This window comes from Natator depressus, chromosome 6 (assembly GCF_965152275.1).
Source record: "Natator depressus isolate rNatDep1 chromosome 6, rNatDep2.hap1, whole genome shotgun sequence".
In the NCBI taxonomy this organism is placed as follows: Eukaryota; Metazoa; Chordata; order Testudines; family Cheloniidae; genus Natator; species Natator depressus.
The window spans coordinates 72,142,045-72,155,654 of record NC_134239.1 but is presented as its reverse complement, the minus strand read 5'-3'; positions in this window follow the sequence as shown (position 1 = coordinate 72,155,654).

Genomic DNA, 13,610 nt, shown 5'->3' with positions numbered 1-13,610 from the left:
ACCTTGTCTATAGGAGGGACCTTGTTCCCTATATCCCTGATTGCTCCTCCTTTGTTCTGAGAACCCTTGCGTCTCCACTGGGTCCTCCATGGACTTAACATAACCAGCCTCTGTTCTACAAGGTAATAGACATATGTGCAGGGTTTAAATAGCTGTAGTTAGGAGACCGTGGCACAGCTCCATATCCTCACCCTGTTGTGATTGCTTTTTTCTATGGTATCGCCAGAAGAGAACATGCAGAGATGTATTTGGTGCAGAAGACCTTGATGGAGAGAAAGTGGAAAGGTGTGAGAGAATAAGCCTCCAGTTAGTGGGAGGGAGAGTAAGAAGGTGAATGAGATGTAAGTGGATCAGACAGGGTGTCAAAGCCCCCTGCTGTAGTTACCATGATAAGCTGCCTCATGCTGCTCCTGATAGAGGGAGAATTTAATAGGACCTCGGCCCCTCCCATGTTCCTCAGACAAAACTGAAGCTTTAAACAAAATCAAGCACTCTGTTTTAGGAAACGGCTAGTGGAAGGTAATGTTTCTTTTGCAAACAGCACAAAAGATGTTTGGTTTAGATCTCATCTATGGGATAAAGCTAATGTTGAGGGATGTGACTAGAACACAGATCAATTGTGCACTGCCGCTCTGCGGGGAGGAGACAGGCAAAAGATAGTGCTCCATTCCCCACCCAGGTCCCCCTTCCATCAAGGTCAAGAACTAGTATGCTCTGCTGGCAACAGGAGGTGAGGAGCAGCCTCCAGTGGTTGGTGAATAGGATCCACCTGCCCCCAAGAGGAGGAAACAGGACAGTAGAGGTTGAAGGCTCCCTTCTGAGGGGGACGGGCGCATTTATCTGCCAACCTGACATGACGAGGAGGTGTGCTGCCTGCCTGAAGCCTGTATCTGAGACCTTATGGAAAGGAGATGAATGAGCCTTGGCTCTCTATCTGCTACCCCATGCTGCTCATCCCCCATGGGCACTAATGATACTTTCAGATATGACCCTGAGCAGATAGCAGTAACTACAGGCCTTTAGGGCCAAGGTGAAGGAGTCAGGAATTCGTAGTGAATATGAAAATGGAAGGCAATTTGGGTGAAAGTGATTATGAAAGGATAGATTTCATGATTAAGGGAAAGGAACGAGAGCAGCAGAATAAGGACAATGGACTTCAAAAAGCAACTTTTAACAAACTTGGAGAACAGGTACCTAAAGTCCCAGGCGGAGAAAATCTAAGGGAAAAAGGAGTTCAGGAGAGCTGGCGCTTTCTCAAAGACAATATCAAAGGCACAACAGCAAACTATCCCGATATGAAAGATAGAAAGATTAATAAAAGGGCAATGTGGCTCCATCAGAAGCTCTTTAATGACCTGAAAATCAAAAGGGAATCCTACAAAAAGTGGAAACATGAACAAATTGCTAAGGATGAATATAAAAGAATAGTACAAACATGTAGGGACAAAATCAAAAAGGCATCAAGAAGGGGTTCTATAAATACATTAGGATCAAGAGACAGACAAAGGAAAATGTAGATCCACTACTTAGCAGGGAAAGGCTTAACACAATATTAATAAAAAGGGTGAAGAAATGCAAGCCAAAATAGGGAAATAACAGGTTAAAGACTATTTAGGTATGTTAGGTGTATTCAAGTCAGCGGTGCCTGATGAAATTCATCCTATGATATCTAAGGAACTAACTGAGGCAATCTCTGAACCATTAGCAATTATCTTTGAGAACTCCTGGAGGACAGATGAGGTCCCAGAGGACTGGAGAAGAGCAAACATAGTACTTATCCTGAAAAGGGGGAACTAAAAGGACTCCAAGAATTATAGACCAGTCAGCCTAACTTCAGAAAGATACTGGAACAATTTATTAAGCAATCAGTTTGTAAGGACTTAGAGAATAATAGGATTATAAGGAATAGCCAGCATGATTTGTCAAGAACAAATCATGTCAAACCAACCTGTTCTTTTTTGGCAGGGCTACTGGCCTACTGGATGGAGGGGAAGCAGTAAATTTGATATATCTTGATTTCGACACATGACATTCTCATAAGCAAACTATGGAAATGTGGTCTAGATTAAATTACTATAAGGTTGGATTGAGATTGAAAGATCAAACTCAAAGAGTAAATATCCATGGCTCACTGTCAAACTGGGAGGCCATATCTAGTGGGAACCTACAGGAGTCAGTACCAGGCTCTGGTGTATTCAATACTTTAATTAATGACTTGGAATTGAGAATATGCTTATAACATTTGTAGATGACACCAAACTGGGAGGGGTTTCAAGCACTTTGGAGGACAGGGTTAGAATTCAAAAGGACTTTTCCGAATTGGTCTGAAATCAACAAGATGAAATTCAGTAAAGACAAGTGTAAAGTACTACACTTAGGAAGGAAAAATCAAATGCACAAGTACAAAATGGAGAATAACTGGTAGTGGCTAAACAATAATACAGAAAAGGATGCGGGGGTTATAGTGGATCACAAATGAATATGAGCCAACAATATAATGCAGTTGTGAAAAAGGCTAATATCATTCTGGGGGTGTATTTATAGGAGTGTTGTATATAAGAGACAGGAGGTAGTTGTCCTGCTGTCCTCAACACTGGTAATGCCTCAGCAGGAGTACTGTGTCCAGTTTTGGGCACCACACTTTAAGAAAGATGTGGGCAAATTGTAGAGAGTCCAGAGGAGAGCAACAAAAATGGTGACAGGTTTAGAAAACCTGACCTCTGAGGAAAGGTTAAAAAACTGGGTATGGTTAGTCTTGAGAAAAGAAGACTTGGGGGCAAGGGGTTGATAACAGTCATTCATATGTTAAGGGCTATTATAAAGAGGGCCACGATCCATAGTTTTCAATGTCTGCTGAAAGTAGGACAAGAAGTAATGGACTTAATCAGCAGCAAGGGAGATTTAGATTAGATATTAGGAAAAACTGTCTAACTAACGATGGTTATGTATTGGAACAAGCTTCCAGGGGAGGTTGTGGAATTCCAGTCATTGGAGGTTTTTAAGAACAGGTTGAACAAACACTTGTCCGAGATGGTCTAGATGTACTTGGTCCTGTGTCCGTGCAGGGGCCTGGACTAGATGACCTGTTGAGGTCCCTTCTAGCCCTACATTTCTATGGTTTCTGTGCTTTACAGACACGCTTGCATTTACAAACTGTGCACCAGCTATGGTGTGGTTTGGGGCTGTGGTTAAGAACAGGTCCCGTCTACATTGACATGATCACACTAGAGCATTCCAACCCAATCCAAATGTGACAGGACCTGACTACAAGTGTTGGGTCCAGCTTGGGCGGGAAAACAACTGGACCCTCTTGGGCTCAGGGCAGGTCAGCGCTCCTCCTCCTGCCCATAGGGTCAGCACCACAGCAGCTGTGAGTCCTGCCCTTGCCAGTCACTGCCTCCTGGGCGTGCGTCAAGCAAGGCTTTGTAGCACCTCTCGCTCCGCAGCAGGAGGCAGCAACAGGGTACAGTCACCGTGCCAACCCCAGGGGCAGAGAGCCCTCCCTATGGGCAGGAGGTGACAGCAAAGCTGATTCTGGTTGTAACTCAAACCATACACCTGCAGGGGGCCTATCCTATTGGAAATGGGTCCCTCAAGAGAACAATCAAGACCCCATCACTATGGGATTTTTTGGCCAGAGAGCTCCCTGCATAACTCTCCCCTTCACAAAGCTGCCCCACAGACCCCTTTTTTGTATCCTGTAAATGGCACCTTCTCCACATTGAGCTCCTAAGGTGGGCAAGAGAGATGATCCTGGATGTGCACTGTAGGAGCTCTGCCACAGGAGAGGAGCCTGGGCAGACGTACGGGCTGGCTCCTCTCCTGGGCACCTTCGGAGTGCCCCAGCTGGTGTTCTGCCTGCCCTGTGGAACTCCTGATCTGCAGCGTTCCCGCAAGCCTTGCCCCTGCTCACTGTTAAGAGCTCTCCGGCTGAAGTCCCCTTTTTAACGCTCCCACAGCTGTGCCAGGACTCCCGAAGATCCCTGCTCCCTTTTGGTCCCTGCTGCTTGCTCCCCAGGGACGGAGGATTGCTTAGAGCTGACTTGTGGGGCAGTAGGCTATGTGTGTGGCGAGAGATGTGGTTTCTAGGCTGAAGTATGAATGAAGGGGAGGGAGGCTTGTGGTAGTGGGTGAGGAGCTTCACTGCATACTTCAAATGTAATGTGATGCATAATAAAAGGATCATCGGTGCTAGTTTTCACAGCGTAGATGGGACCTTGGGGGGAAGGAATCTTGTTTAGGGCTTGATCCTGCCGTCATTAGCAAGCACATATTTGCATGAATAGCTCCATCATGTTCAATGGGATTATCTCATGTGCGCAATTAATGGACCTAGTACTGTTTATAGGCTTGGGCCCTTACTCTGTGTATCCAGCCTGTTTCTGGTCTCTGGGCTTTTGGCTTTAGCTTCCAATTCAGGCCATACTGGTGTTGATGGAAGGATCTGGGATAGAGTGAAACATTGGCAGCAGAAAGCCATTGCTTACTTTTAAACTTCTTGCATGTCATGCAGCCTACGTATTGAGGGGGAGGGAGCCGAGAACCACTGCAGCTGTTTTGCAAACGCCATCCAGCTGCGTGCTCTAGCTGCCCCTGGAGTGACGGGCGCAGGGAAAGAGAGGCGCAGTCTACATTTAAGGCAAAACTTTCCCGCTGCTTCTCTCTATTATGTCAATCCTCATAATCCAGGGAAGCCAGTTGGACAATGTGGCAGCTGACAAGCAGGCAGCAGCTCCTATCCCTGGCTCAGGAGGCAGACTGTGCTGGGCACAGCTGTGCTGGCCATGCTCCCGTGGCCTGGTTACAATGACAGGGCCTGCTCTTCCCGAGGAATCGCTGGGCAGAAAGATTAGAAGGCGATTTCTGTTCAATATAAAAGAATTCACAACTGTGAAGGGGAGACAAAAACATTCTTGAGTAAAGCAGACAATATTGTGGGGGGTGAAAGGGAGAGCAGGGATTATTGTAGCAGTGCCAGGGGCTCGCCACTTGCACCTGCTGTTTGCTGAAAAGGCTGATGCTGAGCAATAAGCAGCTGATGCTGAGGCCCAGTTGTCAGCCAGAATGGGAAAAAAAGCCTCTGATCAGTGCACTTGCCAAAGGCCCCGGCCGGCATCCCCTCCACACAAGCAGGAGGAGGGGAGAGGAGCATGCGGGGTGAGGGGGGAGGGTTAGACATAACTCAGACATCCACATGCAACAGGCTAGGCACGGGGGTGAGCGAATCCCCCAAACACATGGCTGTGATAGCCAAGAGCTCCGCAGGGCTACGTTCTCTCACCTCCAGCCCAGAGGACCTTTATGAGTGGCTAAACCAGTAGGACTGGTGCTGTGAGTGGGATTGCCTGCCTTGGTGTGGAGCTGTGCGTGTTGAGTTTCAAACAGATCTAGGGGAAGTGGGGAGAAGCCTGAACTCCCTCTCACCCTTTCAACTCAAATTTAAAACATCCCCCATTCTCTCAGCTACTGGAGTCCTCAAGTAGACAAGTGACTTTCTCTGGGAAACTACCAGGACTCTGTATTCTTATTTTGTGCTGGTGAAAGTGCTAGCTTGACACCCTTCCCCCCAAGATGAAGGAAGAACAAGTATACAAGACAGCAACACCACAGACTTCCCTTCCCTGCTCCCCCACCTCCTGGCTTGTTCCTGAGCTGCAGGAACCTCCCGAAGGTGCAGTAGTTCACGCTGGATCCCTGGCCTCTGCTGAGATAGCTGAGGTGGGGGCCCGTTAGCACAGTACAAGGATGATTGACCACTACTGCATGGAGATCTAAGGGGGAGACTTTCGTAAGAGCTCAGCCTCACTCCCCTGAGAATCTGGCCATAAATGCTGCATAGGGAGCTGCTGGATGCTGAACACTTTGGAACAGTTGATTCTTATTTAGGGGCCTATGTGGGAGCCAAGCACTTCAAAAGTTGGCCTGCATGTCCCCAGTCAGCCAGGCTGCCTGTTTAATGCTGAATGAGGAAATAAAGTGGAACTCATAAGGTGCAGGGGAGAATGTTGAATTGCTTCAGCAGATTTCAATGGACTCTGAGGCTGTTTCTACACTGGATTTCCCACACGTTATCCACCGTTTGCCTGCCTTGTGCTTCTGTACTGGTGGCAGCAATTGTGGGAGTGCTAATGTAGACAGGGCAGGTGTTTACTACTGTGTCTCCTATCCCTACCCAGAGCTTGCTGCAGGGCAGCTGTCTTGGTAGGCAGTGGCAAAGAGCTAGGCTTGTCTTACTACAGCTGTTCCCCACTGGGGAAGTGAAGAAAATGCTGTCCAGGGACATTTCAGAGGGTGTTAATGCCTCTTATGTTGGCAGGGGTGTGGAAGGGAGGCCCAGAGGCCCGGACACCTCTTCTGTGCTGAAGACAAGGGGGTATTTTACTAATTAGGTCTTCTGCTACAGTGAACCAACCTTCATAGCAACTATACTGGTGTAGGACAGGAAACCACTCTTAGGAGATTCTGCTGTATCTCATCTTTAAGTGAAACTCATCCTTGGATTTGGAGTGAAACAAGCCGCATACCCAATTTTTTTGTGAGGTTGTACTTTCTTCTACATTTTATGTGTATTTTTCATTGTTGCCCTATGCCTTCATGTTCCGATATAGGGCCAACTTGCTATGGAGTACACAGGGCCTTGCCTTTATTTAGATCAAACTTCCTGGTATTTGTTGAACAATGGCCCTTTCTCAGCCCTGGGAATCTTAAAAATCCCTTAGACAGTTCCAATATCAGCAACTGGAATCCTCCTGAGTGAAGCTGTGTGAGCTTAATTCTTTCTTGCTCTACCCGCTTGCCCCTCTGATCCAGGGCTGTTTGTTGCAGATAGCAACTAGAAACACTTCCTTTTGCAGAAGCATGCGAGGCTAGGGTCATTACAGCACACTGCCCTTCGGAGGAACTGAAGGGATTAGGTAAGTAGATGGCTCATGTGTTTGGTAAGAAGAGGCTTTTCACCAGATTTCAGGCTGGCCTGGTTCAGTGGTGATGAAAAGCCATTGCTATGGGAAATTCCTCGTTCCAGTGCTAAGGGCAGGTTTCTGTCATCCCCGTTGGCATGTTGCTCTATCATCAGGCTTGCTGCTCTTCTTGGCAGAGCCTTTTTCCTGGCTGAGGCATGGACACAGAATCTCTCTCACTCCTAGGGCTGGTCCTTTCCAGTGTGGATTGAGACATCTAGATGTTCAGTTACTACAGAAATGAGCATGTTGTAAAACATTACTACAATGTGGCTCTACCAGTGAACTTGCTGTTTATGGATAAGGCTGCGTGTCTGTCACGGAAGTCACGGATTCCATGACTTTCCGTGACCACTGTGGCTTCTGCACAGCCCCATGGCGAGCAGCAGCAGCAACAATTTAGGTGTGTGGCACTGGAAGGGGGTTCGGGGCTGGGGGTTGGGGTGCAGGGCAGCACTTACCTTGGGGCAGGGGACTCCCTGGTTCCCACCAGCATGGTCCCTGCAAAAGGAAGGGTTTCCAGTTGCCATCTGCAACAAACAGCCCTGGATCAGAGGGGCAAGCTGGTAGAGCAAGAAAGAATTACGCTCACACAGCTTCACTCAGACAGTTCCAATATCAGCAACTGGAATCTTCCTAAGGGATTTTTAAAGATTCCCAGTTCTGAGAAAGGGCCATTGTTCAACAAATACCAGAAGTTTGATCCAAATAAAGGCAAGGCCCTGTGTACTCCACAGCAAGTTGGCCCTATATCAGAACATGAAGGCATAGGGCAACAATGATAAATAAAGCATGACTAAAACGTAGCCTTATTTATGGACAAATAGAACCTAAGAATGGTCTGACCCAGTACAGCCAGTGGTCCATCTAGACCAGTATCCTCGCTTCCAACAGTGGCCAGTGCCAGATGCTTCAAATGGAATGACCAGGGTAATTTAGAGTGGTCCTTCTCCTGTTGTCCAGACCCAGCTTCTAGCACTTGGAGTTTAAGAGATACCCGGAGCTTTAGGTTGCATCCCTGACCATCTTGGCTAATAGGTCCATCAATGGCTATTCTATTTTGAACCCAGTTATGCTTTTGGCTTTCACAGCATCCCTTGGCAACAAGTTCCACAGGTTGACTGTGTGCATGTGAAGAAGTACTTCCTTCTGTTTGTTTTAAACCTCCTGCCTGTTAATTTTGTGTGACCCCAGGTTCTTGTGTTATGTGAAGGGGTAAATAACATTTCCCTATTCACTTTCTCCACATCATTCATGGTTTTGTAGACCTCTATCATATACCCCTTAGTCATCTCTTTTCTAAGCCGAACTTTTTAATGTCTCCTGGTAAGGAAGCTGTTCCATGCCCCTAATCATTTTTGTTGCCCTTCTCTATACCTTTCCTAATTCTAATATATCTTTGAGATCTCTGGATGCTCAGTTACTACAGAGATGAGCATGTTATAAAACCCTACCTACAATATGGGTGTTTAGGCAGCCAATGACTTCGCTTTGTATTTTTTGTGGACAAACAGAAGATGCCGGCTTCTCATTTGGCACCTTTTCCCATGCACAAGATCTGTTGAATTAAGAACAAAAACCCACCTGAGGCAAATTGACACCCAGATAAAATAAACACAGTTCAACCCTCACCTGCTACACAGAGCTGATGAACCTGATCTGCTGACATGGCTAGGCAGATCCAGCCGAAGTTGTTTTTAGCGCCAGCTGTCTAGCCGGCCAAGTCAGTAATAGTTCTGTCCTTAAGGGCTGCAAAGACGAGGACAACCCTTTTTTAAAATTGAACCAACAAACCTTTAAATGCAAAATTGTGTTCTCCTCTGTTACTCCTGCACCGGGCTGCTGTTTGCATAGCCAAGGTACCTGTATAATACGCTGTGGGCCAAATTCAGCACTCATAGAATCACAGGACTGGAAGGGGCCTCGAGAGGTCATCTTATCCAGTCCCCTGCACTTATGGCAGGACTAAGTATTATCTAGACCATCCCTGACAGGTGTTTGTCCAACCTGCTCTTAAAACAAATCTCCAATGATGGAGCTTTCACAGCCTCCCTAGGCAATTTATTCCAGTGCTTAACTACCCTGACAGGAAGTTTTTCCTCATGTCCAACCTAGACTACCCTTGCTGCAATTTAAGCCCATTGCTTCTTGTCCTATCCTCAGAGGTTAAGAACAATTTTTCCTCCCTCTTCCTTGTAACAGCCTTTTTTATATATAGTTGAAAACTGTTATGTCCTATCTCAGTCTTCTCTTCTCCAGACTAAACAAACCCAGTTTTTTCAATCTTCCCCCATAGGTCATGTTTTCTAGACCCTTGATCATTTTTGTTGCTCTTCTCTAGACTTTCTCCAATTTGTCCATGTCCTTCCTGAAATGTGGTGCCCAGCACTGGACACTCTATTCCAGTTGAGGCTGTATCAGTGTGGGGTAGTTACACCCACTTATCAGTGTCTAAGGGAGTCTCAGGCTGCTGTAACGTATATGCTGTAAGACCTGGTCCATGAATAAACAGGGGACTTCAGACTCTCATGATCTAAGTCCAGTACCTTTTACCGTCCTGTGTAAGAATCCTGTTAGGCAGATGAAGATCTCTCTTAACGTATCCAGCATATAGCATGGGCAAGTTAGGAAAAACTGTTTGGGCCTGGTTTTCAGACACAACTTTGCACCCACTGTTACATGAGGTGCCAAACTGAAGGCACAGTTATTTATGAGTGTAAAACTGCATCTGTAAAACTGAAGACTGGATTGAGGCTCTTAGAAATCAGGCCCTCCAGGTCAGTTCCTGATTTGCTCTGTAAACCCTTTCCACAGCTCCAACAGCACAAGTGGATTGTAAAACAGCCCTGAAAGGGGAAGTTGTGGATTTCTCTGACTGATGTAGAGCAGATATAGCTAGTACTATCCTATCCCCGCCCAACCCTCTCCCCACCTCCTGCAGGATAGGTGTTGAGGCAGAACAGCTGTACTCCAGCAATTCACAGCTAGCAAAACATCCTCTAAGGGTCTGTAACAAACAGGTGTAAATTGCAGGCCTGAGGTTGCTCTAATTTATACCAAGTGGCCACCAGCTGCTGTAGGGATCAGGGAGGTGCCACCTTTGCTTTGCTTCTCCTTGGCTGGTCTGGGTAGAGCCCTGGTGCCATGGGGGAGCCCTAGAAATGAGAGCTCCCTCCAGAAAAGAGAATGGAGAGTGCAATTAGGGATGCTGGGAAGGAATCCCATCCTGTACCTACCCCCAGGTACTCCATTCTGGATTCTAATGCCACTTGACAGGGCTATGAACCCAGCAGCTTACGAACTTTCACGTCCAGGCACTGCATGGCAGAGGATCGCAATAACAGCTGTAGTGAAAACAGGTGATCAACAGGCATGCCTCTGGAAATTGCAGAGGCCCCTGGCCTGCCTCCTCTATGCACCAGACTCTGACTGGAGGGGCACACAGAGGGAATAGGAGCAGGAAGTTATAGCCCTTTCCTGAATCTTGTTGCCACCAGCCACAGGGAGGGGCAGAGAGGAGAGGAATGGAAATCATCCTTGCTGCGGGTGAGCAGATCCCAACCACACTCTCCTTGTCTGCGGTGTGAGTGGGAGGGGGCTGTGTGAGTCAAACATTCCTGCAATTATTGCAGCTTTCTCTCGCCCCAGAGCTTTCAAAGGTGGCTGCCCTTGCTCCGCTGTGCTGAGTAAGGGGGAAGAAGCAGCACCAGCAAGGAGGAGGACACACCCTGCCCTGAAGTCTCAGGAGGTGCAGCGGCCTGCAGAGGACTCCAAAGTGAGCTGCATGAGTAACTGTGGAGGTGGCGTCATCCTGTCACTTCCCCCTGCAGCTTGCTGGCACCCCGTTTGCCAGAGCTGAGCCCTGGTGACTGAATCAGCAAGATGCTGAGCCGGGCTTGCTGCCCCGCCAGGCCGTGACCCGGGGGCTGCGGCCCAGCAGGAGAGCTGCGTGGTGCGCTCAGCTGGCAAGCAGCCCAGCTCTGTAGGAAGTCACTGTACTGCTGTCGAAATCCGGGCGTCCTGGAGCCACGGGAACCGCACAGGGCCTTTCAGGAGCAGCGGGAGGGAGAGGCCTTCACCTCCCTCTCTCTGCTCGACTAACCCACCTGGCAGGGGAGAGATTACAGGCACAAATAATCGACAGGCGCCTCCAGCTGTGGCTAGAGACTTCCCCCCTCGCCCCCCCCCCCCAGCTGTGCCTTCAGGCTGGACAGCCCCTCAAGGGCAGGAGCCAGCAGCAGCAGCTGAGCCTTTGCAATCAAACAGCTCTCTCCAGACGCGCGTTAGCTGAGCCGAGCCTTTGCCAAGGGGCAGCACGGCATCCCCAGGGGCTGAGACTAGTGTTCGTTGAAGCTTCAGCCTCAGGCAGTGCTCTTGGGGGCTTGGGTTAATGACAATTGAGCCTTGGGGCTCAGGTAGCCTTAGCCATGGCAAAGGGTCACTCGAGGCAGGACCGGAGGGTGCATTAGTGGCCCTTGCTCATTTCATGTAGCTTCTTGCTCATGCTGTGGCGGTCTGGTCTTGCACGTTCCTAGCTCCCTACAATTTTGCTTCATGCACATTTAGGGTGCAATGGCTCCTGTCACACTGAAAACACGAACGGTTGCTGCTGATGACTGTCACTGGAAAATGGTTCCATTTTCCTGAGTGACCTCTCTGCCTGGTGTTATACATCAGGTCAGACTGAATGGTCCCTTCTGGGCTTAAAATCTCCGGGGAAAACTCCCGCATCCAGTCTGTCTTTTGTGGAAATGCCACCATGTCTTGGTTTGCAATGCAGCGTGAACATGCAGCAGAGCGGCTCTCTGAGTGCTTCCCCCCCCCCCCATCTAATTTGGATTATGAACATTGAACCCAAGCTGGCACTAATTGGTGCCCTAGTCCTGCTTCTTTGTCCAGAATGTGCATGGCCTGTTACTGCCGTATCTTTATTTACAAAGCCCATTACCTAGTGGAAATCAGACACTCAATGCAGTGCACTTCTTAGGTGGTTAAGCCCATTTAGCCTGGAGCGGCCTACGGGAGGCCATAAAACTGCCTGAGACCTGCAACAATCCTCTGGAAACACGTTGCCTCCTGTCATGTCTTATTGTTCATTCAGCTGAGTCTTTGCCCTGAGGGGCACCCGCCAGGACTGAGGCTCAGCCCAGGAAGAAAGTCTCTGTGCCAGAGAGTACAGCCTGGTGGCAAAGGCTGAGGTAATGCAATGCTCTGGAGGGTATAGCCAAGGAAAGCCTGTCAGACTGACTTCTCTAATATAAGCCCAGTTGGACGGATCTTGGGGCAGATCCTCACCCACTACCTTTCTTTGGATTTGTCTCCTTGCAGGGTGTCTAATGTAGTGAGATCCCATCCCTGTGTCGGTGGTTTAGATCTCTTGTTCATTCTGTCCTGCTGTAAACGCTCCTTGCAGACTGCCCCATCGTCCATCCCTGCTGTTTAATCTTTAATGAAAGCCTCCTGCCTACGAGCTCCTCCTCCTGTCCGCTGCTCCCTGAAGCGGAGCTGTGCCAGTGCCGGGTTGCACCCGTGCCAGCAAAGAAATGGTTTCTCCCACTCTGACAGAAGCAGTACAGCCAGAGGTTTCCAGCTTAAAATAAGTTTTGCTCCCCATCAATGCCCTTCTGTCCCTCTTCTCCCAGAGAAGAAGTGCTGAGAACTGTGCATGGCTGGATCCACCAGCATCTACTGGGGTCCCTACTTCAGAATGACACTTTAGGGTCATGTCAGCCCCCTGCTTTTGCCATCAGGGGTCTGCCCTGTGGGCCTGTTACTGCCTGTGGAGAGTTTCTTCACTAAGCAGTGACCGCACAGGAACCCTGGAAAAAAAAAAAAACAAAAACCCAAGAGAAGGCTCACCGTCCCTTCTGTGAGACGGTCAGAGAAACGTCGCTCCTTTTACCTCCTCTTGAGGTTTTTGAGAGAGCAAGACATTCTGCTACCCTTACTCACTGACTAGCGCCTTGTTCTGCAAACGGACCCAGACAGCCTCGTTCTCATCGCCCTGATGCGGAATGTCACTGAAGTCCAGATAGTTACGCCTATGTAAAATGAGTGCAAGTGAAAGCTGATCAAACCCCACGGACTCCACTGGCACTACTTGTGGAGGAAGGGACTGCTCCACCCCAGGGTGGATGATCGAATCTGGCATTATGTAGATAAAAAAAAAAAAAGCAGCAGATCAGGCTACTTGAGAAGTTATTCACATTTGGCAAGTGACAGGCTTGATCTAAATGCTCTCCAAACCCATGGATGAAAATCCATCTCCAAATCCAAGCACTCCCCAAAAATCAGGGGGTTGAGGTTTTTGGTTTGGTTGGGGGAGGGGGGGGGTGGCCAGGAGCGGCATTCTACAGAGAATGTTAAGAGGTCAATTCTGATAGGAACGTGGATTTGGATTTCAGGCCTGCTTCTAATAAGGTATCTAAAGTTGGCAACAGCGTCCCAGATCAGAAGCCACTGTGGACATAGATCACTGATTGGATGTTATTGTGTGCTACATGCTCACTCAGAGGCAACTACTTCTTTGTATCTAGCAGGCCTGTAATAATTTTATTTATTAAACACTTGCCAAGGCATTTGGGCTGCAGTTCAAGAATTTATAATTAAAAGATTACAATTTTGGTTTGATTGACTATGGTGGGTGACCTC